The sequence below is a fragment of the Zingiber officinale genome, chromosome 6A, assembly GCF_018446385.1.
Source record: "Zingiber officinale cultivar Zhangliang chromosome 6A, Zo_v1.1, whole genome shotgun sequence".
In the NCBI taxonomy this organism is placed as follows: Eukaryota; Viridiplantae; Streptophyta; class Magnoliopsida; order Zingiberales; family Zingiberaceae; genus Zingiber; species Zingiber officinale.
In genome coordinates this window covers 116,601,239-116,625,464 of record NC_055997.1, presented here as the reverse complement: position 1 = coordinate 116,625,464, position 24,226 = coordinate 116,601,239, and the positions used below count along the sequence as shown (strand labels likewise).

At 39.0% G+C, this 24,226-nt stretch overlaps 1 long non-coding RNA gene across 1 annotated transcript; it reads left to right on the top strand.

Annotated features, from left to right (window-relative positions):
* On the top strand, positions 1-22,821 carry LOC121997630. Its single transcript, XR_006116326.1, has 5 exons — positions 1-358; positions 2,827-2,879; positions 21,847-21,916; positions 22,449-22,553; positions 22,681-22,821. It is a non-coding gene; the product is annotated as an uncharacterized LOC121997630 (long non-coding RNA).
* The last annotated feature ends 1,405 nt before the right edge of the window (positions 22,822-24,226 follow it).

The window sequence follows — 24,226 nt, the reverse complement described above, 5'->3', positions numbered from 1 at the left end:
TTTCCAACGAACCAACTGCGCCAGCAGACTTTGTCAATTTAGAAAGGAACAAAATATATTTAAGTAGTACTAGTTAACAGAAACTTTAGGGTATTAAAAGGAAGAACTTAGGGATTAATCACAAAACCTAAATTCTTCCTCCCCTTTCTCTCGGCGACGGCGTTTTCTCTCGGGCGAAAAACGCAGCGAGCTTGAGGGCGTCTCCGGCGGCCGACCAAGGCTCGATTCCAAGAGATTTCTTCGCCCTCTCGATCCTCTCGACAAGGAGAACTCGAAGACGCGAGGAAGAGGCCGAGATCGTGAGTTTCTCCGAAGCCCTAGAATCTATCTTGCTCGGTTGTAAGTCCAAGAACCGAAGGTGAGTTGCTTCTCACCTGCAGTAGGAGTTGTTCCGAGTTTTAAGTTGATTCCGTGTTTTCGGATTGTATTTTATGGCATTCATGTTGTTGCCGAAGCTTTGCATTCTTTTATTGTTTTCTTGCCGTGGCACAAGATGTGGGAAGTGATGGCTGAAGCATGTTTTTAGGAATTGGAAGCTTGAAGGGAAGTGGATAGATTTAAGATTTTTGATTGCTTTGTTGCTAACCTGTTGAAGTGTGTTTAGAGCTTAGAACAACATGTTTTAAGGAGCTTTTGATTTCAGGTCATGTTTACCCTTTTTGTTGAGGCATACGATTCTTAGATTCTTGGTTACTGCTGTGAGCATGAAGTGGTCTTCATCTATAGTAGCAAGTTTTCTTTAAAGTATTTTATTACCCTAAGTAAATCCTAAAATCTGTGTGCATGTGAAACCTAGGTATCCTGTTAAAACTTGTTGAGGCTTAAGAGCAGTTTTGAGATTTTGATTCTCCTTCTTTACTGTAGTAGTTTGCTATAGAGATTTTGGTTGCTCTATGGAAACCGAATTCCATTAAGTTTAGTTAAGGAGGTTCAATTGCAATTATGTGTTGAATAGGTTCTTATTAACAACATGCATGTGTAGAACCTTCCTTATTCAAAGAATATGAACAACCTAGCATTTAGTAAGCATGAACAGCCTTAAAATTAGCCTTGCGGATTTAGTTTCCTTGCATATTAATAAGCACTAAACATCCCTTTATTTTGAGTAGATGGTTTTAGAAGTTTGTTAGTTTAACAAGCATGAATAGACTCTTATTATGTTGGTATGAATAACATTTTAGTTAGATGTTCCTTGGAGTTCAAGTTTCTAGTTTTAGACTTCCTTGCTTTAACAAACAGAATTGTTTTGTTTCCTTTTTAAGCAAATGCAGATTTTAGTTTTGTTCCTTGCTATTTCCAGTAAGCATGAAATGGGTAATCATATTTGGATCCTTAGTATGTTTAGCATTTTTAGTCTTGGATCCCTATGCTCAACGAACATGAACAGCTTAAGCTTAAAGTATGCATAGTTAATTCCTTTTTTTTTAGCAATTCAATATCTATTTCTTGAGCATTTTACAAGTACGAACAACACCTTGTAGCATTTCAGATTTAGTACTTATTGTTGATTTAGTAGCATGAGCAACCCTGCCATTTTAAAGTATCAGTTTAACATAAGCAGTTTTAGTTTTCATTACTGTTTAGTATTTCCTGATGAAGCATGATATTCTGTTAATTCCATGCAGCAACGATTCCTTTATTTTCTAGATTCTATTGCATGCCTAGTAGTTGAATTGGTTTTACTTTCACAGCATGCTTAAGTTGTTCTAGTTTCCTATTTGCTATTGGAATAACATGAGCAGTTCTATTTTTTATAGCATGCAGATTTTTATAAGTAAAGTATGCAGATTTTTATAGGCTTAATATGCAGATTTTTGTTAGGCTTTGCATGCAGATTTATGTTAAGCTTTGTATACATTTTGTACGTAGGGTGTGTTCTAGTGCACACCAAGTGCTTGATAAAATGCTTAGCTCAATATAATGCTACAGTAGGCATTTTAATAGCTCAGTTAATGCAGTAGAAGCATTTAAAATAACTTTTTAGTCTTGCTTCAGCTTATATGGGACTACGGTCCAATGGGTGGGCTCCCACAGTCGCCTCTAGGTTCAGATAACCTAGTTCTAGGTTCAGATAACCTAGTTAAAGCAAGGTAAGAAAATTAGCTATGAAATCGGTATTTTATTTTAGCAATGACATTGCACTGGATTAGATATCCATTGGGTTGGGCTCCCACAGTCGTCCCTAGGTTTAGATAACCTAGTAAACCCTACTAGACTCGGAACTTGCAATCCCGGGTTTAGTTAGGGATGCGCGCACAGCAAGTACAGTTGTCGGGCCCATCAGCAGCATGATTACTATTTTGATCTATTATGTAAATAGTTTTCAAAACTTCACAAATTAGTTATGTGAATACAAGTTAGACTCAGTTTAGCATTAATTAGTTCAACTTATGTATCACTTCAGTTTCCTATTGATACACAGGATAGTTCTATGATTAGCTTTACATGTTTAGTAGTTTTACATGTTTAGTAGTTTTACATGTTTAGTATGCTTCTTTTATAGTTTTATTGGTTTGTGAGCATGACTAGCTATACATGTTTAGTATTTCAGTTAGTATGATTCCTTTATTGCTATTTATGCGCATGATTAGCTATACATGTCTAGTATTTCAGTTAGTTAGATTCCTTTGCTATTTATGAGCATGATTATCTTTACATGTTAGCTTTTCAGTTAGTTTCTTTGCTATTTATGAGCATGAGTAGCTTTACATGCTAGCATTCAGTTTTAGCATGCTTTTATTTATATACATGCATATCGAGTTTTTGTGAGTAGGATAGCGCTCACTAAGCTTTTAGCTTATAGATACTATTTTCCTCCTACTGCAGATAAAGGAAAAGCTAAAGTATAAGGAAGAAGGCGACAAGGAGATGCTGTGACGGTGTGTGATGTGTGGACTATGGAGATCCTTGAGACTTAGCTAAAGAACTCACTTAGTTTAAGAATTTGTTTAGCTTAATTTCTTATTAAGTTGATAAGAAAATTTTATAGTAGGAAGTTATGTTTCCGCTTTTCATTACTTACATGATTTGATTTATTAAACTGCGTGGTTGTGAAAATATATGTTCCAGCCGCCTGTGGCTGAGTATACTCTGTATGTATTTACGGATATGGTCACCGGTACAGGGGAGATTCTGCCGAAATTTTTCGGTAGAGATTCCTCGTGGTTTCGATCACACCAGTTAAGTAGAGTTAGTAGTCAAGTAACGATCATCCTTAGAGTGTAGTAGTAGTAAGAAGGGTGGTCGTTACACTCTCCTCCTTTCTTCTCTTTGATGGCCGAACCTCATCCTTCTTGTGGAGACTCATATGGTGGCCGGATCAAGTTTAGAGAAGAAGAAGAAGAAGGAGAGAAAGAAAGCTTTGTTTCTAGCATCCCTTGGAGCATGGTGGTGGTGGCCTAACCTCTTCATCCTAGAAGAAGTTTTGATGGCCGAAACTTGCAAGGAAGAAGAAGGTGCTTGGTGGTTCTCATCTCGGAAGATCGTTGCTCATACAACGTCCGAGGTTAGAAGAGGAATACGATAGAAGATCAAGAGGTCTTTCTAAAAGGTATAACTAGTATTTTTCTTTCCGCATCATACTAGTTATTTTTGGAAATAATACCAAATACAAGAGGCATACGATTTTAGTGTTTCGAATTTGTTTTCGATATAGTGTTCTTTTGTTTTTCTTTTCCTTGTGATTTGATTGTTCTTTTCGGTTAACCTAAAGTTATTTTAGGAAATTAAATATTAGCTTTCTATAAAGGTTTTGTCTAGTCGGTGGTGGTTGCTCCCATATCCGAGAAGGCCATGTGACTTTTATGAACCATTGGAAATTAATATTTAATGGAATTAATAACTTAAGGTGACTTGAATCGAGTTAAGTTCCGCGGGAGATCCAAGTCAAAACCTAAAGAACAAATAGATTAAGTTTTGGATCAAACGTGTTAAGTTGCAGGCGATCCAAAATTTAATTTAAAAGAACACATGGTAGCTAGGAAAGGTTGGGACCTTTGACAAAATTTTTTGCGATGGAACCTCTAGGTTTAGGTAGCACCAACACTATAAATATAGCCTTGGTCCAGAAGCTTTTCAACAATCACGAGCATTTCATTTCCAAACACTTGTACGCTTTAGTTGTAGTTAAGCTTCTGTTTTTGCTCTTCAACGTTGTAAGAGGCTTCTCCGCATGAAGGAGTTTTAGTGCTTAATCTTCTTTGGATTAACAACCACATCGGTTGTAACCAAGTAAATCTCTGTGCCTCGTTCTTTTTAATGTTCTATTTACTTTCTGCTTATTATTTATGCAAGTGTTAGCTTAAAGATTTCGAGAAGGGTTGTTTGCCTTTTGTGTTTACAGGACTAACCAACAACCCCCTTCTAGCCGGCCGCAACGGTCCTACACTATAGTCCCACCAGGATTCATCCTCACTAAATTACTCTCCTCTAGTGATTCACCTTCACTTACCATTTACAGTCACTTGACTTGTCTCTTGACTCACTAGGTCTTCCTTCCAGTTGTTAAATCTATAAATCCAATTGGACTTCAGCCAACTGTCAGTTCCACAAATCCAGTTGGACTTCCTGTTAGATATTATAGGTCTGCATTAGGCCGGCTAAAGGAGGGTGAATAGCCCTGAAACTAGAGTTAGGAAAATCTCTTGCTTTTTGAATTTAGCAAAGATATCAGTTAGTTAAGCATAAATAATGAACATTAAAAGAAATAACAACTTATAAAAATAATAAGTAAGAAGGCTACAATTTTTACTTGGTTACAACCTAGATGGTTGTTAATCCAAGGTAGTTGCAAAGCTCCACTCAAAAGAATCTCCTTTGTTGAAGGCGAAAAAGTCTCTTACACTCTTTAATAGCTCAGAAATTAGCTAGGAATTGATTACAAAAGTTGTTGTTGAATTCCTAACTCCAAGGGGCTTTTTATAGCCTCCTGGAAAATGTTACTGTTGGTTAGAGAAGCCTCTAGAGCACTCTAGGGTGCATCCAAGTGGATAAAACTTTATCCGCCATGCAACGGTCAATCAACGGCTAACCAACAACTTTTTGAATTTGAGGGTGCCTTCAACTTCCTTGAGGGCGCCTCCATCAAGAGATGTGAGGACGCCTACAAAGGGGTTGGAGGTGCCTTCCACAAAAAAGTGCAAGGGCACCTCTAAAGGGGTTGGAGGCGCCTCGCATCAGGTTGTTGGACCAATTAACCTTCAAAATTGGTTTACTCTTCTTTGGTTGATTCTCCGATCATCCAGAGTTGAGCTCACATGAGCAACTCTAACCTTCTCCTCAAGCATACTTCCTCCCCGGCTTCTCATCCGTCAAATGTCGTGTATGTCCTTCTCGTCCACCGGTGTACTCTTCTGCAGCTTCTCGTCCCTCGAATGCACCGAGCCCGTCGGCTCCTTTTCCATTCCATCCTTCTCGTCCACTACATCTTATGCTCAACTTCCTATATGCCTAAGCTCCTACACACTCAGACACAAGACATCAAAATCACAGGACCTAACTTAACCTAGTTGACCACATCAAAACTAACTCCCGAGTACTTACAATCTTTCTATTTTTGATGTGCATCAACTCAAGTTAAGTTAGGGTAAACAAATAATAAAACTATTTAAAAACATAAATTTATAATTTATTACAAGTAACAAATCTACAATGAAATGGTTGCAAAATTTACGCAATTATTATGTAATTACTAATTACCTCCCCTTTAACTTATTCTCTTTCCTCACATAAAAAAACTAGGGGTAATAAGTGAGAAAAAAATCAAAAGAAAAATTTTCTAAGGTTGAATGAACCATGAATATTTTAAAATATTTTTCAGAGAATTATTTTATAAATGTTCAAATTTTAGAGATTTTAAAAATAGATTTAATAAAAGTAATTTAAAAATTAATTTTTACATTTCATAAAATACTAAAAAAATTCTTATGGTCAAACAGAAAGAGAATTATCAAAATAAAAAAATTTATGACAAAAAAATATTTATTTTTTCCAGTATGAATATTTTAATAAAAAATAATAATTTTTAAAGTTAAATATATTAAAAATAGAATCTGATATCTAAAAATCGTGATAATTTTTTTGAATATGTAAAATTAAATATTTATCTACAAGAAAATTAAAATTTTCAAAAATAATATCTCAATAATTTTTAACCATAAAAATATTATTTTTGATAAATAATTTAGATAATCAGATGATAGTAAAAAAGTATCAAAAAATTTTCTTGTAATAGTAAACATAAAGAAATAAAGTTTTGTAAAAATAAATATGTAAAATATTTTTAATTTTAAAATATGATTTTTGTTAAAAAATTATAAAAAATATTTAATGGTTGAAATTTTTTTAATTTTTTTGTACTAATGAATAACAATTTTTCACTTAAAAATTAAAATCTAATTAATTTCAAAGAAGTATATAAAATAATTAATATTTTCTTAAACAATAACTAAATTAAACTAAATTTTTATTTTAACATGTATAAAAATTAATTAAATCAAACTAAACATTATTTGGGTATCCAATATAAATTTCTATCTACTAAATTAATAAGTTAGTGTTTTGGAATAAATTTTCGAGTTATTTTTCTAATTTGACCCTATGATTCATAATATATCAATTTAGTCCTCCATTATTTTTAAATTTTGAAGTTGATGAAAAATTTGAGCTTGCATCATTTTTCAATAATTTTATTTGCTCTTTTAGTTTAATATTTTCAATTTTTAGTTTATCAAAATTTTCTAAGGGATATGTTTTGGCTAAAATAATTTTTAAGTCTAAATTTTTCCTTTTTAATTTATTATTCTTAGTTTTAAGTGTGCATAAAGATTCAGACTTTAATTTTATACCTTCAGAAAGTTTGTTAGAAGGAAGAAGGCATACTTCACTTACCGTGTCAATCTCATAATTCGATATTTTCCTTTCATTGTTGCTTTCTTCTACAGTGTCTCCCTTTCATTGATGCTCATCTCTAAAGTGCTTTCGTCGTTGAACCTGTCTGAAATCTAAATCAGATGGACCGTTGGGTGAGGTGGATGGAATGTTGACCAAATCGCAATTGTTGGAGTGTATACTGAAAGCCTAAGCTTTGTAAACATTCATTTTGAATAAAGAATCACATTTGGTCAAATTGTCTACATTTAGTTGTAGTTGTTCAATTAATTTATACTATAGATAACATAGTATGTGGTGTCACATACAAAAGATAATGTTATCAGTACCTTATAAATTATAAACAGTAGCTCACGACCAAAATGGAAAAGAACAAACCATTAGAAGGTCGTAGTGTAATTAGGTATCAGTTTATCTTGAATGTATAATTACACTAGTACACTTAGAGTGTATTGAGTAGGACCATTTGAGGTCGTTTCTTTTATACTGACTTTATGAAGAAACAAAGACCTCGGTTATTATGGAAGTGTGTACTCTTAATCCTGATATAATAACAAGCACATATATTTGATATTTATTTCTTTAATTTATCAATGGGTGAGACTTAGTTCGATGAATTAATAAGCCCGATAAGTTGGGAAATGGTATCACTTATAGTGTGTGTTGTTGATTATAGAAGGAAACTGTGTCCTAGAGATACTAGGTTGATAATGTCCTCAAGAGGAGCTCATAAAGATTGTCATGTTAAACCCTGCAGGTGGACTTAGTCCGACATGATAATAAGGTTGAGTGGTACTACTCTTGGATTTAGATATTAATTAAATGAGTTGTCAGTAACTCACTTAATTAGTGGACATTCAATATCTTAAACAGAGGAGACTAACTCATAATAAGGAGCCCAAAATATAATTTGGGATTGGTGCGGTAGTTGATGATAGTTCTCTAGTGGAATGAATTATCGTTGATAAAATTAAGTTGTGTGTTCGGGCGACACGGGATGCTTAATTTTATCGGAGACCAAAACCAATTCCTCCTCTCGGTCCTATCGTAGCCTCTTATTTATAGAGTTTTATACCCACTTATATAGGGGCCGGCCGAGCTAGCTTGGGAACAAGCTAAGGGTAGGCCTAGGTATAAAATTGGGTGGTAGGCCTAGCTTGAACCCAAGCTAGTAGGGCCGCAAATTAAATAAAAAGAAATTTAATTTTAATTTTTATTATTATGTGGAAGATATAATTTAAAGAGAATTAAAATTAAAATATCTCTCTTATAAAGATCTACAAAAGATTAAAGAAAGGATTAGATCTCTTTCCTTATTTGTAGATTGGAGAGATGTTTATTTTTCTCTTTAAAATTATTCACATGTTAATAAAATTAAAATTATAGAAATTCCTTTTATTAACCATGAAGAGATTTTTAAAGAAATTTTATTTTAAAATTTCCGGAAACAAATAAGGAAAGTTTTAATTGTTGATTGAAACTTGTCCGATTTGCTTCCTCTTGATGTGGTCGGCCATTAGAGTTTAATTGGAAATTTTATTTTATTTTTCTCAAATAAATCATGTCAAGAAATTAAGGAAATTTTATTGTAAATAAATTTCCTAATTTACCTAGGCAAAGAATATAAAAGAAGGGGTAGGGGTGCCTTAAGGTGAACCTCTATTGTTTTCTCTCCCTTTTTTCCTTGGTGTTGTGGTAGGCCATCATCCTCTCCCTCTCTTCCTCTTGTGGTGGCGAATACTTCATCTCTCTTGGAGTTCTTGTGGTGGCGGATACTACTTGGAAGAAGAAGAAGAAGGAGAAAGCTAGCATCTCTTGGAGCTTGGTTAGTATTTTGATTTTCTTCTTTGGTAAAGTTCTTCCTTTGTGGCGAACCTTGCTTGGAGGAGAAGGTGGTTGGTGGTTTCTCATCTCGGTAGATCGTTGCCCACACAACGTCCGAGGTTAGAAGAGAATACGGTAGAAGATCAAGAGGTTTTTCTACAAGGTATAACTAGTAATTTTTATTTCCGCATCATGCTAGTTATTTATGGAAATAATACCAAATACAAGAGGCTTACGTTCTAGTATTTGAATATATTTTTTTCGATCTTGTGTTCTTTTGTTTTCTTTCTTTTCCTTGTGATTTGATTGTTCTCTTTGGTTAACCTAAAGTTATTTTAGGAAATTAAATATTAGCTTTCTATAAAGGTTTTGTCTAGTCGGTGGTGGTTGCTCTATATCCAAGAAGGTCATGTGCCTCGCCACGTCAGTCTGGGAACCAATTATGGAAATTATTTAATGGAATTAATAACAAAGGAGGACTTGGATCAATGTTAAGCAGGCGATCCAAATTTAATTTAAAAGAACACATGGTAGCTAGGAAAAGGTTCGGACTTGTATAAAATTTTTATGCAGTGGAACCTATAGGTTTCAGAGTAGCAACCAACAATTGGTATCGAGCTAGGGTTTTGCCTCCGTATTTGGTATTTAGTTTAATTATGCACATGTAATACATAATTTAGGCGGGTTAATAGTAGGATGTGCTAACTTTGTGGATCTAGGATCAACTATTATGGCTTTTAGTTATTATGTGTGTGATTGGACCCTTGGACATGTCGAGGACATTTATATGTGTGTGCGTGATTGTATTAAAATATAGCAGGATGTATTTAGTTTTATTAGGTTTTATTTTTGATCTAGATACATGTACATTCCTTTTATGGAATATAGGATCAAAATGTAAATTCTATTTATGTCATGGATCGAATCTTGCAAGCGTGGAACCTTCACAGGACCCGAGGTGTGAACAAGGAGCAAGATGGATGCGACAGCTAGACCCGGTGGCGGTGGCCAAATATGGCGGCAGCTTGGGATGACAACACACGGAGGACGACTAGAGATAAAAGCCATAATAGTTGAAATTAGTTTCTCTATTGCTTTTATATTATCTTTGTGTGTGCGTGTTAGTTTACAAGTAAAGTAGGCTAGCATAGTTAAAATTCCTCGTTTATAAATAACTAAGTGGGAGAGGATTTTTAAATAAATCCATGGTCTCCATTCTTGGTTTGTAAGTGATGCAAACCAAGCTTGAGCGTTGTCTCTGAGTGCCTTCCTCCATAGCGGATGAGCTTGTTTGCGGATCACTGACAGACTTCCATTTTGGATGACTATAGGAAGTTAATTAGGCGTGTGATCTTCCCAGCGGAAGGGGCATAATCTTATTAATGGACTTAGTGTCAAGTAATGGTATACATAGACACATCTAATAGTATCCTCCCAACGGAGTCACTGCTTATTATTTGTGTGACGAATGATACCAACTATTAATTTTATTTGTCAAAAGTTAGGTTGACAAGATAATAAAATTAATGGGTTAAAACCCTCCTTTTACAAATGTTGAATTTGTATCCGTCCACACTAACGTGGCATACAAAATTCACGGTGTTATGAGGTGTTGGTTAATTTAAAATAGTATTGTTTGAGGAATCGATATTATTCTAAATTTAGAGTTCGACCAAAAGTTATTTGTGATTCTTAGGATGTCTTTCAACCATCCATCGTACTTGACATGGAATAGACTTCTTGGACCAAACTCATAGATTGGAAAGAAACACGGACATTGTTCTTCTTCTTTGAAGCTATAAATATGTCTTGTGGCGGTTGCCACATGCACCTCTTGGTGAATCTACCGAGAGGAGATTGAATATCATAGGAAATGGGTAAAAGCGGATGAGATGGCGCGGTGTTACATTTGACTTCATGTCGAATGTATTGCAACATCAGCATCAAGATTACCAACGCCTATGATATTATGAACAATCTCAAGGAACTCTTTAGTCGTCATTAGGGCTTCTAGGCAAGAAGCCATGAGAAAGATAATGACCGCCACCATGCAAGGGTACTCCTGTGAGGATCATATCCTAAAGATGATGGCTTATCGAACGAGATACAGATCCTTGGAGGAGAAATTGATGGAAACCCGGATCGATATGATCCTCAAGCGCTACCTAGAAGTTTTGAGCAGTTCCGTTTGAACTATAATATGAATAAGAGGGTTTATTCATTAGCGGAACTACTTGTAAGAACTTAAGCAGCAGAAGATTATTTCATCAAGATTCTCAAATTCACTATCTTGAAAATGGTTCTACTTCTAAACCGAAAGAAGAAGAAGAAGAAACAATTTGGTTCGAAAAGAAAGTGAATAAATCTGTATGGGATTTAAAGTCGGAATGAAGAAGCCGAAAGGCAAGTGCTTCATCTGCGAGTAGATTGGAAGGCGGGCTGTCCTCGTAGGAACTAAAACAAAGGTATATCTCGTACTCTAGTTGTTGAAACACGTTTAGCGGTGTTATCTACCGATTGTGTAGAATCGAGGGAGCCCGATCATGTTTGCAATTCCTTGCGGGGGTTCCAGGAAACCCGACGACTATCTGAAGGAGAAATTACCGTCTCATGGGCAATGCTACTAAGGTGGCATTGTTGCGGTGGGAGGCGTCTACTTATCTTTAGTAGAAATAGAATTTGGTTTTAAGAAATTGTCTTTATGTACCCGGTTTTAGAAATAATTTAAGTTTCTAACTGTTTTTAGATGGATATTCGGTTTCCTTTAGTAACGATGTAGTTATTAAAAGAAATAAAGTGATTATATATTACGGTGCGTTAGTTGGCAATTTGTATACTTTAAATCAATTTCTTCCACAAAGCAAAACATGGAAATTTATAACTCATCTTCTAATTCTAATAAGAAAAGAACCTTCGAATGAATCAAGCATATCTTTGGCATCTAAGGCTTGGTCGTATTAACTTAAGTAGGATTCAGAGGCTTATAGCCGATGGACTTTTAGGTTCATTAGAGTTGGAAAATTTTCCAACTTGTGAATCTGCTTGGAAGGTAAAATGACCAGAAGGCCTTCGAAGGCCAAGGGGTATAGAGCCAAAGAAGTGTTAGAGTTGGTTCACTCTGATTTGTGCAAGAGTAGGTTTTGAATATTTTGTCTCTTTCATAGGCGATTATTCAAGATATGGATACATTTACCTAATGCTGCAAGTGTCCGAATGCTTTGATAAGTTCAAAGAATACAAGGCTGTGGAAAAACGACTAGGTAAAAGTATCAAGACACTACTGATCGGATCGTGGTGGCGAATACCTCTTAGGAGAGTTTAGGAATTACTTATCGGTGGGATTCAATCCCAATTATGCACTGGAACACCCCAGCGGAATGGTGTGGCAGAACGAGGAATAGGACTCTTATGGAAATGGTTAGATCGATGATGAGTTATTGAATTACAAATTCGTTTTGGGGATATGCTCTGAAAACAAGTATATTCTGAACTTAGTACCTTCTAAATCGGTTTCTTCTACTCCCGTAGAATTGTGGAATGGCGAGCCCGATCTAAGACATATTCGGTTGGGTAGTCCGGCACGTGTCTTGAAACCGAGATCTTGATAAGTTAGAATCTCTCTGAAGTTCGCGTGTTTGTAGGATATCCCAAAGGAGCGAAGGTGGTTTATTTTATAGTCTAAAGACCAGAAGGTTATTGTTAGCACAATGCCCGATTTTAGAAGAAGACTATATAATGGATCACAAGCCCGAGTAAAGTTGTTTTAGAAGAACTTAGAGAGGACATGTCTACTTCATTACCAACAATGCAAGATGAAGTACCACAAGAGACTGCAACACGTGTCACACATGATACACAACCACGACAGTGCCTCGTCGTAGTGGGAGGGTTGTAAAGCAGACTGATTCATGTTTTTGGGAGAGTCTTGGACTTGGTCCGGGTAAACATGAACTTGATCCTGAACATCTGACGAAGCACTCCAAGATATAGATGCGGCATCTTGGCAAAGGCAATGAATTACGAAATAGAGTCTATGTACTCTAATAAAGTCCAGGAGCTTGTAGAACCACAGATGGTGTAAAGCCGTTGGATGCAGTGGATCTACAAAGGAAAAGAGACAGACGGGAAGGTAGAGACCTTCAAAGCTAGGCTTGTTGCGGGTACACTCGAAAGAGGTCGATTATGAGGAGACCTTTTCACGGTAGCCATGCTTAAGTCTATCCGGATACTCTTATCCATTCTTTGCTCATATGGATTATGAGATTTGGCAAATGGATGTCAAGAGCTTTCCTTAATGGAAGTCTTGAGAGAACATTCATATGAAGCAACCAGAAGGGTTCATTGAAAAAGGAAAGAGCATCTAGTGTGCAACTCAATCGGTCCATTTATGGATTGAAGCTTCAAGGTCTTGGAACATCCGGTTTAATGAAGTAATCGATCGTATGGATTTATTCAGTGTCAGGATGAGTCTTGTGTATACAAATAGTAAGCGTGGTGGTATTTCTTGTACTATCGTAGATGATATTTTGTTAATTGGCAACAATGTAAGGTATTATCGGGCGTAAGGGTATGGTTGTCCAAACAATTTGATATGAAGGACTTGGGAGAGTGTGCACACATTCTTGGGATCGAAGTGATAAGGGATCGCAAAAGAATGTTGTGTCCATCCCAAGCTTCATATATAGATACAATCCTTGCTCGTTTTAGCATGGAGTCCAAGAAAGGTTTCTTACCTTTTAGACATGGAGTAGCTCTATCAGAGATGTCTCCAAAGGCGTCGAAAGAGATAGAAGACATGAAAGCGGTTCCTTATGCTTGGCTGTAGGAAGCTAATGTATGCAATCTATGTACGAGACACGATATCTGTTTTGGTGAGGCATGGTTGCGAATATCGAGTAACCTGGACAGGACATTGACTGCGGTAAAGCATATATTAAAGTACACGAGAAGGACTAGAGATTATATGCTAGTTTACCAAGCAGACGATCTGCTCACTGTGGGTTACAGGATTGATTTCAATCGAGATAGGGATAACAGTAAGTCTACATCGGGCTATGTGTTTACTTTAGGAGGTGGAGCCATTTCATGGAGGAGTGTTAGCGTATGTCGGACTCAACCATGGGCGAGTATGTAGCGACCTGCAGACTAAAGCGGTATGGCTCGGGAACTTTCTAATGGACTTAGATGTGATTCTGGTTTGCCCAAATCATCACAATTTATTGTGATAATAGCGATGCTGTGCAAACTCGAAGGAACCACGAGCTCATAAAGTAAACATATAGCCTGATATACCAGATACGAGATATCGTGAGCGAGGAGAAGTTGTCATCACCAAGATTACATCAGATAACTGGCGGATCCTTTCACTAAGGCCCTTAAGTAGCTTTCGATCGGCATGTGGAGGAATGGGAATCGGATGTATGGTAGAAGATATGGCATAGTCATTAGTATAAGTGGGAGATTGTTGGAGTGTATCTGAAAGCCTAAGCTTTGTAAACATTCATTTGAATAAAGAATCACATTTGGTCGTGTCTACATTTAGTTGTAGTTGTTCAATTAATTTATACTGTAGATAACATAGTATGTGGTGTCACATACAGAAGATAATGTTATCAGTACCTTATAAATTATAAACAGTAGCTCACGACCAAAATGGAAAGGAACAAACCATTAGAAGGTCATAGTGTAATTAGGTATCAGTTTATCTTGACTGTATAATTACACTAGTACACTTAGAGTGTATTGAGTAGGACCATTTGAGGTCGTTTCTTTTATACTGACTTTATGAAGAAACAAAGACCTCGGTTATTATGGAAGCGTGTGCTCTTAATCCTGATATAATAACAAGCACATATATTTGATATTTATTTCTTTAATTTATCAATGTGTGAGATTTAGTTCGATGAATCAATAAGCCCGATAAGTTGGGAAATTGTATCACTTATAGTGTGTGTTGTTGATTATAGAAGGAAACTGTGTCCTAGAGATACTAGGTTGATAATGTCCTCAAGAGGAGCTCATAAAGATTGTCATGTTAAACCCTGCAGGTGGACTTAGTCCGACATGATAATAAGGTTGAGTGGTACTACTCTTGGATTTAGATATTAATTAAATGAGTTGTCAGTAACTCACTTAATTAGTGGACATTCGATATCTTAAACACAGGGAGACTAACACACTCATAATAAGAAGGAGCCCAAAAATGTAATTTGGGATTGGTGCGGTAGTTCAATAATAGTTCTCTAGTGGAATGAATTATTATTGATAAAATTAAGTTGTGTGTTCGGGGCGAACACGGGATGCTTAATTTTATCGGGAGACCAAAACCAATTCCTCCTCTCGGTCCCTATCGTAGCCTCTTATTTATAGAGTTCTATACCCACCCAATAGGGGCCGGCCAAGCTAGCTTGGGAACAAGCTAGGGCCGGCCTAGGTATAAATTGGTGTGGGGCCCTAACTGAACCCAAGCTAGTAGGGCCGACCAATTAAATAAAAAGAAATTTAATTTTAATTTTATTATTATGTGGAAGATATAATTTAAAGAAATTAAAATTAAAATATCTCTCTTGTAAAAGATCTACAAAGATTAAAGAAAGATTAGATCTCTTTCCTTATTTGTAGATTGGCGCGATATTTTATTTTCTCTTTAAAACTATTCACATGTTGATCAAATTAAAATTATCGAAATTTCCTTTTATTAACCATGAAGAGATTTTTAAAGAGAAATTTTATTTTTTAAAATTTCCGGAAACAAATAAGGAAAGTTTTAATTGTTGATTGAAACTTGTCCAATTTGCTTCCTCTTGATGTGGCCGGCCATTAGAGTTTATTTGGGAAGTTTTATTTTATTTTCTCAAATAAATCATGTCAAGGAAATTAAGGAAATTTTATTGTAAATAAATTTCCTAATTTGCCTAGGCCAAGGAATATAAAAGAAGGGGTAGGGGTGCCTTCATGAGACACAACCTCTATTGTTTTCTCTCCCTTTTTCCTTGGTGTTGTGGCCAGCCATTACCCTCTCCCTCTCTTCCTCTTGTGGTGGCCGAATACTTCATCTCTCTTGGAGTTCTTGTGGTGGCCGGATACTACTTGGAGAAGAAGAAGAAGAAGGAGAGAAAGCTAGCATCTCTTGGAGCTTGGTTAGTATTTTGATTTTCTTCTTTGGTAAAGTTCTTCCTTTGTGGCCGAACCTTGCTTGGAGGAGAAGAAGGTGGTTGGTAGTTTCTCATCTCGGTAGATCGTTGCCCACACAACGTCCGAGGTTAGAAGAGGAATACGGTAGAAGATCAAGAGGTTTTTCTACAAGGTATATCTAGTAATTTTTATTTCCGCATTATGCTAGTTATTTATGGAAATAATACCAAATACAAGAGGCTTACGTTCTAGTATTTCGAATATGTTTTTTTTTTCGATGCTGTGTTCTTTTGTTTTTCTTTTCCTTGTGATTTGATTGTTCTCTTTGGTTAACCTAAAGTTATTTTAGGAAATTAAATATTAGCTTTCTATAAAAGATTTTGTCTAGTCGGTGGTGGTTGCTCCCATATCCAAGAAGGCCATGTGCCTCGCCACGTCAGTACTGGGAACCAATTATGGAAATTAATATTTAATGGAATTAATAACTTAAGGAGACTTGGGTCGAACGTGTTAAGTTCCGCAGGAGATCCAAGTCAAAACCTAAAAGAACAAATAGATTAAGTTTTGGATCAAACGTGTTAAGTTCCGCAGGCGATCCAAAATTTAATTTAAAAGAACACATGGTAGCTAGGAAAAGGTTTAGACCTTTGTACAAAATTTTTGTACAGTGGAACCTATAGGTTTTCCGAGTAGCAACCAACAGCAATGTCCCGAAGGGGGGGGGTATGCTGAGATGACTTCTATGTTGACCAAGTCGTCAAAAGTCCTCTAATAAACGCTACCTAAGCCAGGGACCGGGTTGCCCTAGTCCCTGGTACCCTGATTCTTGAGGTAAATCCAATAAATATATAAGTAATAAACTAAGATGTATAATAATTAAATGCATATAAAATAAGAATGTAGAACGTACTCTGGCCCAAAGGGCGCCCTCGGGTAGATCGGTGAGCTGGTCGGGATGCTACTCGAGTTGTCATGACCCAGAATGGTAGATGAACGGGAGTCGGATGTGGAGCTGGGTCTGGCGACGCGGAGCCGAATGCGACGATACGAAATTCGATGTGACCTCGGCACTTAGGCTGGGATATAACATCCGCATGCAAGCCAGGATAAGACATCGGCATATAGGTCGGGAGATAATAACGACACGCAGGCAAGATTATGACATCGACACGTAAGCCGGGATAAGACATTGGCGCACGGGTTGGGAGATAATAGCGGCACGTAGATCAGGATATGATAATGACACGTAGGTTGGGACACAATAATGGCTTAAAGGCTACACTACAATGTCGGAGCACATCAAGAAGGTAAGGCCACAGTGCTCTGGAGGTCGGATCAACACTGAGATGGTACAACAACACAGATCGAAGGTCGAATCCATGTGGGAAGCATATGACAGTGCGGATCATAGATGGTGAATGTTGGCTGGTCGGATCGAAAGGTGGGGGCACCGAAAGGTCGAATCCAGCAGCGAGCACTGGGGAAGCGACGCCGATGGCCATGGGCTACTCACCAAGGGTTATGGAATGGCGTCGATGAACGACACTATGTTCCCGCATGAGGGACGGTGAGGGACAGGAGGTTATCGCTAAGGAGGAATAGGCACCAGATTGTGTCGTCGATAGGCAAAGGATTGGCCGATGGTGAGGAATGCGAGATGGAGGAGTTTGTTATGATAACACCGTGCCAGCGATGGCTAACTGCGGGAGGATGAGAGAAGGCTATCGACAGGCAACTGTCGATGCTAAAAGGGAGAGAAAGACACAACTCGTCGGCATGCACTTGTGCGGCGGAGGTGGCATGCGCCCGTACGACGGCAAAGGTGTGCGTGAATGAGAGAGAGGAGGCGCCAAGGGAGATGGCGTGATGGCGCCGACGTAGAGAAGGGAGGAGGCGTCAGCGTGCGTGGCTACAATGGCGACGTCGGGAGGGAGAAAAGGAGGGGAATGGCGGTCGACGCCGACAAGGAGAGGAGCGTGAGGAGGAAGTCGGCTCCCTCTTGTATGTCGGCGGAGAACACACGAAGAACCCTTCCCTTGTCTCCTTCACGCATAGTGCCCTAAAAGGGAGCTTATTATCAAATAACCAAAATACCCCTCTATTTTCCTCTAATTCCTACTAGGTCTTTAAGATATATCCACATCACAAGTCTCCCTTTCAAGTATAGTCGAAGGAGGTGCAAGTCCGACTGACTAGACCAAGGCTAACATAAAGCGGATTCGCTCATGAATGCAGAGTCAAATCACTGGGCTTATCGTATAACGACGAACGAGTAGCTGTGACGATGCCGAGCAAGTGACTAAAGTAATACCGAGCGCGCAACGAAAAATAGTGGCGAGCGCAAGTCGAGCAAGCAATTGATCGAATGCCGAGCGGGAGACCAAGCGATATCGAAAAGATGGTCAGGTGATGTTAAGCAGAGCGATTGGGTGATTATGCAAATGCCACGTAAAAATAGATGCCAACCGGGTGGTGAATGCAGGGCAGAGCGATGAGTGAGTGGCAAGTACCAAGCAAAACAATGAGTGAAACGCGAATGATGAGTGTCAGGCAGAGCGGTGAATGAGGCACGAGCGATGAATGAGATGAATGTCGATCAGGCGACGAGCGTTGAATAGAGCGGCAAGAGAGACCAGCACTTGATAAGGGAGAGAACCCGACCGACTAGTCCTTGTGCCCGACCGAGAGGTCATTGGCCACGAAAGCCCTGCTCGCTTATAACTCGCTATCGGGCGAGAGTCTGGAAAGCCAACCAAAAGAATTCGATTGAACGACCGAATGGCACCCAGCGGATGCTAAGCGAACGAAAGGACGCCAATGTGCATATAAATGGACCAGAGCGAAAGGCCAAGTAGTTCCGAGCAGGAGATCGAAGAAATACCGATCAAGCACTCAGGAGCATGCCAAGCGGGGTGGAAAGACGATGAGCGAATGGTGTCGAGCGTGTGACCGTGAAAATGTTAGCTGAGCGACAATAAATCGCGACCAGGCGACCGAAAAATGTCGACCGAGTGACCAGAGAATGCAACCAGGTGATCCAAAAATACTGATAGGGTAATAGGGAGAATGCCGAGCTAGTCGAAAGATGATGGGCGAGCGGTGTCCAGCGTGTGACTGAGAAAATACTGACCGGACAATCAGGAGAACACTAAGCGGGTGGAAAGACGATGAACGAGCGGTATCGAGTGTGCAGTCGAAAAAATATCAACCGAGCGACAGTAAACCACGACCGAGAAAATGTCAATCAAGCAATAGTAAATCACAATTGAGAAAATGTCAACTGAGCGACAGTAAATCGTGACCGAGAAAATGTCGATCGAGCGACAGTAAACCGCAACTGAACAACTAAAAAATGATGACTGGGCGATTGTAAAATGCGACCGGATGACCGCAAGGATGTCAAGTAGGCGCAAAGCCTGTGTGCTTGACGAGCTGAGTCAGGCGCAGATCTCGAGGGATCAAAAGGCATAACATCGCTGCACCGAATGGGCGTGAAGCCCATGAGACCGAAGACGAATGCAAGAGGGGGCAAAGTCTGGGAGTCGAGTGGGCACGAATCCCGTGAGCCTAGCGGCAAGTGGGAAAAGTGCTAATTGAGCGACAAGTGCCAAGCAGAGTAACGAGTGAAACGCGAATGGTGAGTGTCACGAAGAGGAGCAAAACTCGACCGACTAGTCGTTGCGCCTGACCGAGAGGTTGTTGGTCGTGAGAGTTGTGCTCACTTATAACTCGTGTTGAGACGAGAGTCTGGAAAGCTGACCGAGAGGTCGTTGGTCATGAGTGCATGTTCACTTATAACTCGCGCTGGGTGAGAGTCTTGAATATCGACCGAGAGGTCGTTGGTCGTGAGAGCATGCTCATTTATAACTCGTGCTAGGGCAAGAGTCTTGAATACCGACTGAGAGGTAATTGGTCATGAGAGCATGCTCACTTATAACTCGCGCTGGGACGAGAGTCTGGAATATTGACTAGGAGGTCGTTGGTTGTGAGAGCATGTTCACTTATAACTCGCGCTGGGGAGAGAATCTGGAACATTGACCTAGAGGTCGTTGGTCGTGAGAGTATGCTCACTTATAACTCGCACTGGGACGAGAGTCTGGAATGCCGACTGAGAGGTTGTTGGTCGTGAGAGTATGTTCACTTATAACTCGCACTGGGGCGAGAGTCTGAAACGCCGACCAAGAGGTCATTGGTCGTGAGAGCATGCTCATTTATAATTCGCGTTGGGACGAGAGTTTGGAACACCGATACTCCAGTCCAAGACCGGTGGTGATACTCTGGTTCGAGACCAGTAGAGATACTCCGGTCTGAGACCAGTGACGATAGTTCAATTTCGAACAGGGGAGGTGAAGCCCTGAAGTCCATAGAAGTAGAACCCGTAGTAATATGAGGGAGCATAGCCTTTATCATACCTGATCGCGAAGTGGTGTTGACCGACTGAGGATTTGACTTGATCCCTCAACTCCTAAATGACTGTGAAGTCGGGGAGAGAAATAGTGTCAATCCCTTGACTCCCAAATATCCGCGGAGTCAGAGAGAGAATAATCTGAGCCCTGACCGTCAAAGGGAGTGAAGCTCATAACAATATAAGGGAGCAGAGTTTGTAGCAATAGAAGGAAACAAAGCACCGTGGGTAAAGGGAGCAGAACTTGTAGATGTAAGAGGATGCAAAACCCCATAGGTGGAGGGTGCAGAGCATATAGTAGTAATAGAGTGCAATGTCTATAGCAGTAAGAGAATGCAGAGCCCCATAGTGAAGGGTGCAGAGCCTAAACCCACCTGACCGGGGAGCTGGCCCCCAAGTCCCTGATTGGAGAGTAAGGCCCCTAGCCTATAATCAAAGAGTGAAGCTCCTAGATCCTGATAGGGAAGTTGTACTGCGAGTCTCTGATCGAGAAGCTATGCCCCTAGTGTTTGATCAAGAAGTTGGGCCCCTAGTGTCCGATCGGGGAGCTGTGCCCCTAGTGTCCGAACAAAGATCTAAGGCCCTAGTCTTTGATCAAGGAACTAGGATCTTACTCTCTTATTAAGGAGTTATAGCAGATCCTATAATCGTAAAAAAGGAACAGAGCCCGTAACGTACATGATCAAGGAGTCGTGTCAACCGACTGAGGATCTGTTTCAGTCCCTTGACTCTCGAATATCCGTGGAGTCAGGGAAAAAATATAATGAAAAAGCTAACCTGTCAACTAGCTGAAACTCCAACTCAATCCCTTGACTCCTGAATACCCGTGGAGTGAGAGGAGAAAAATCCTCCGGGACTATGATAATGGTAGAGAATCTCACGATGTTGTCCATCTTCATGTTCTAGAATAAGTGAAGAAAATTCCCACAGACGAGACTAAACTTATGTTTCAAGAACTTTGCATTTTATTGGATGATTACCGAGAACGAATGAAGTTAAAGGCCCCCATCTACTTCTCTGTTGATATGTCTTTTTGAGTTTTTATCTTTCCTTTTATTATTATTATCATTATTATTATTATTATTTTACATATTACAGTTTTAGGATGAAGAATATCTTGTTTTCCTCATTTCATTTTAGATGGATTCTTGTTTATTTACTATTAATATAGAGCTGTCCTATGCATTTTTAATTTGAGCTGGGCAGCGAGTGTGATTCATCTCGATCATAAAGATTTGTCCCATTTCTTTATGGAAGGATGTAGGGAAAACTTTCTTTTCACAATGTCACAAAAGAGTCTAAGTAATTAACATGTCCATACATGCCAAATACTGGAAGGAAATATATAATGTTTGCTATGTGCTTTTTATATCATTGAATTGGTGTAGTGTTATTGTATATTATAATGAAAAAATTAACCTGTCAATTAGCTGAAATTTTAATTCAATTCTTTGACTCCTGAATATCCGTAGAGTGAGAGGAGAAATATCCTCCGAAACTATGATAATGGTAGAGAATCTCCTGATATTGTCCATCTTCATGTTCTAGAACAAGTGAAGAAGATTCTCACAGACGATATTAAACTTGTGTTTCAGGAACTTTACATTTTATTGGATGATTACCGGGAGCGAATGAAGTTAAAGGTCCCCATCTATTTCTCTGTTGGTATGTCCTTTTGAGTTTTTATCTTTTCTTTATTTTTATTATTATTATTATTATTATTATTTTGCAGATTGCAGTTTTAGGAGGAAGAATATTTTGTTTTCCTCATTTCATTTTAGATGGATTCTTATTTATTTACTATTAATATAGAGCTGTCCTATGCATTTTTAATTTGAGCTGGGCAACAACTGTGATTCATCTCAATCATAAAGATTTGTCCTATTTCTTTATAGAAGGATGTAGGGAAAACTTTCTTTTCACAATGTCACAAAAGAGTCTAAATAATTAACATGTCCATTCATGCCAAATACTGGAAGGAAATATATAATGTTTGCTATGTGCTTTTTATACCATTGAATTGGTGCAGTATTATTAAATATTCATAAGACTAGAATTGTAAAATATGTAAATTATGAATTCTTCCACTTTAGTACTCTACTTTAATGTTTTATTGTATATTATAATTGTTCTTTTTAAAGTAATACTAATATGTAGACACAAGATCATGTTGTTTGCATGTGGTGACACTTTTCAGGTTTGACAATTCAAGCAAATATGTATTATAAGATGTTTATTGGATAGGCAAGCCAAAAGATCAAAGACACTTCATCAGTGCGCAATACATATGACTTCAAACATGGTATTTTCTTGAATAATTTATTCTTCATGTGTAATTTGCTTTTTCGTATGTGCATTGTTTGAAATGTTGGTATATGAAAAGTGCTGGCTGTTATATTAAAATGTTTTAGTGTTGTATGTGCATGCAGTGAACTCATGGTTATCATCTAGACAAGACAGAGGCAGTTTGTAGAGGTCCAGGAGGTTGAATCTAAAATAGAAGAAACAAGCTTTGATCATTATGTTATGCAATTTAATAGTGTTGAAAGAACAGTTTACTTGAGAGGTCCCTGAGGAGGTGGCAAAATTGTAAATTCCCATCCACATAGGAACTAAGCAAGCATTTTGCTGAAACTTTGATGATGGTGAACACCTCTTTTTGTAGGATGGATTTTGACAATTATTAGGTTGACCTTCCCAATATTCTGGCTGTAATCTTAACACTCATTTGCAGAGTGCTTTGGAGGATCTTCTCTTGATGATCTCGTCCGGAAGTTGAATAGGACAGAAGCGGACGGTGCTGGAGTCGGTATTGACGGAAAGTCGTTGTGGAGCCTGATCGACCTGGCACCCGCCGGAAGGGCTCACACGGGCGGATGACGGGGGTGATGACGGAGACAATGAAGCAAGGACTCTGCGCACACTCAGACGAGTCCACGAGTCGTTAGAGACCAGAAACCAGGGAAAAAGTCCCCGGGTCAAGCCCTCCGACACTCAAGTCAGGTACTTTTTCCCCAGAAGTACAGAGAAAGGACGAAAAGTAGAAAATGAGTACGAAAAGACAAGTGAGCGTACCTGCGTAAGGGACAAGACATCCCTTTTTATACTGCAACGGCTGCTTCTGGAGTCTGACGGGTGTCAGGGAATGTCGGATGTCAAGCTTTGTCTGGCGGTGACTGACACGTGACGTTCTCCTATAGGTCTAGGAAGGAATCAGAGGGTTGTGAGTACCAGACCATTGGCATATTCTCTGACAAGCAGTGATTATTCCCTGACAGGTTGTTATGATTCCTTAGCTTGCTTATCGTGTAGTGCCCGACCTCCTCATTCCATTATCCCTATTGGATCTTCATACTTGCTGGTCTCGACCTGTGGGCGCATACCTGTAGCTATCCTGCGTTTACTGCTTCACGCATCCAGATTTGCGCATGCTTGTCGTGTATGTTCTCCCCGATTTGTTAACCCTAGACTGGGTCCTCGTATCCGCTAGTATTGACCTGTAGGTGTTGACCTATCTTTCCTGACCTGCGCTTACCACTTCACAATTCCAGACCTGTGTGTCCATCCCTGTCCTATGTGATCTATTCTGTAATCCCCCGACTTGCCTTACACTGTAAAGTCGCAACCTGTTAAGTTTTGATATGGTTCTGTCTATCCTGCATCCCAACCTGCACATCTCCGTCTGTTTCCGCTTATCCTGAGTCCCGACCTGTATGCGTTAGTATGCTTCCGCTTATCCTGAGTCCCGACCTGTATACGTCAGTCTGCTTCCGCTTATCCTAAGTCTCAACCTGTATGCGTCAGTCTGCTTCCGGTTATCCTGAGTTCCGACCTGTATGCGCCAGTCTGCTTCTGCTTATCCTGAATCCCGACCGATATCCCTGGCTGGCACATCCCGACCTATACGCTTTTGTCCATTGACCGGCTCCACAAGGCTACAAGCCCCGACCTGTATCCTTGGCTGACACATCCCGA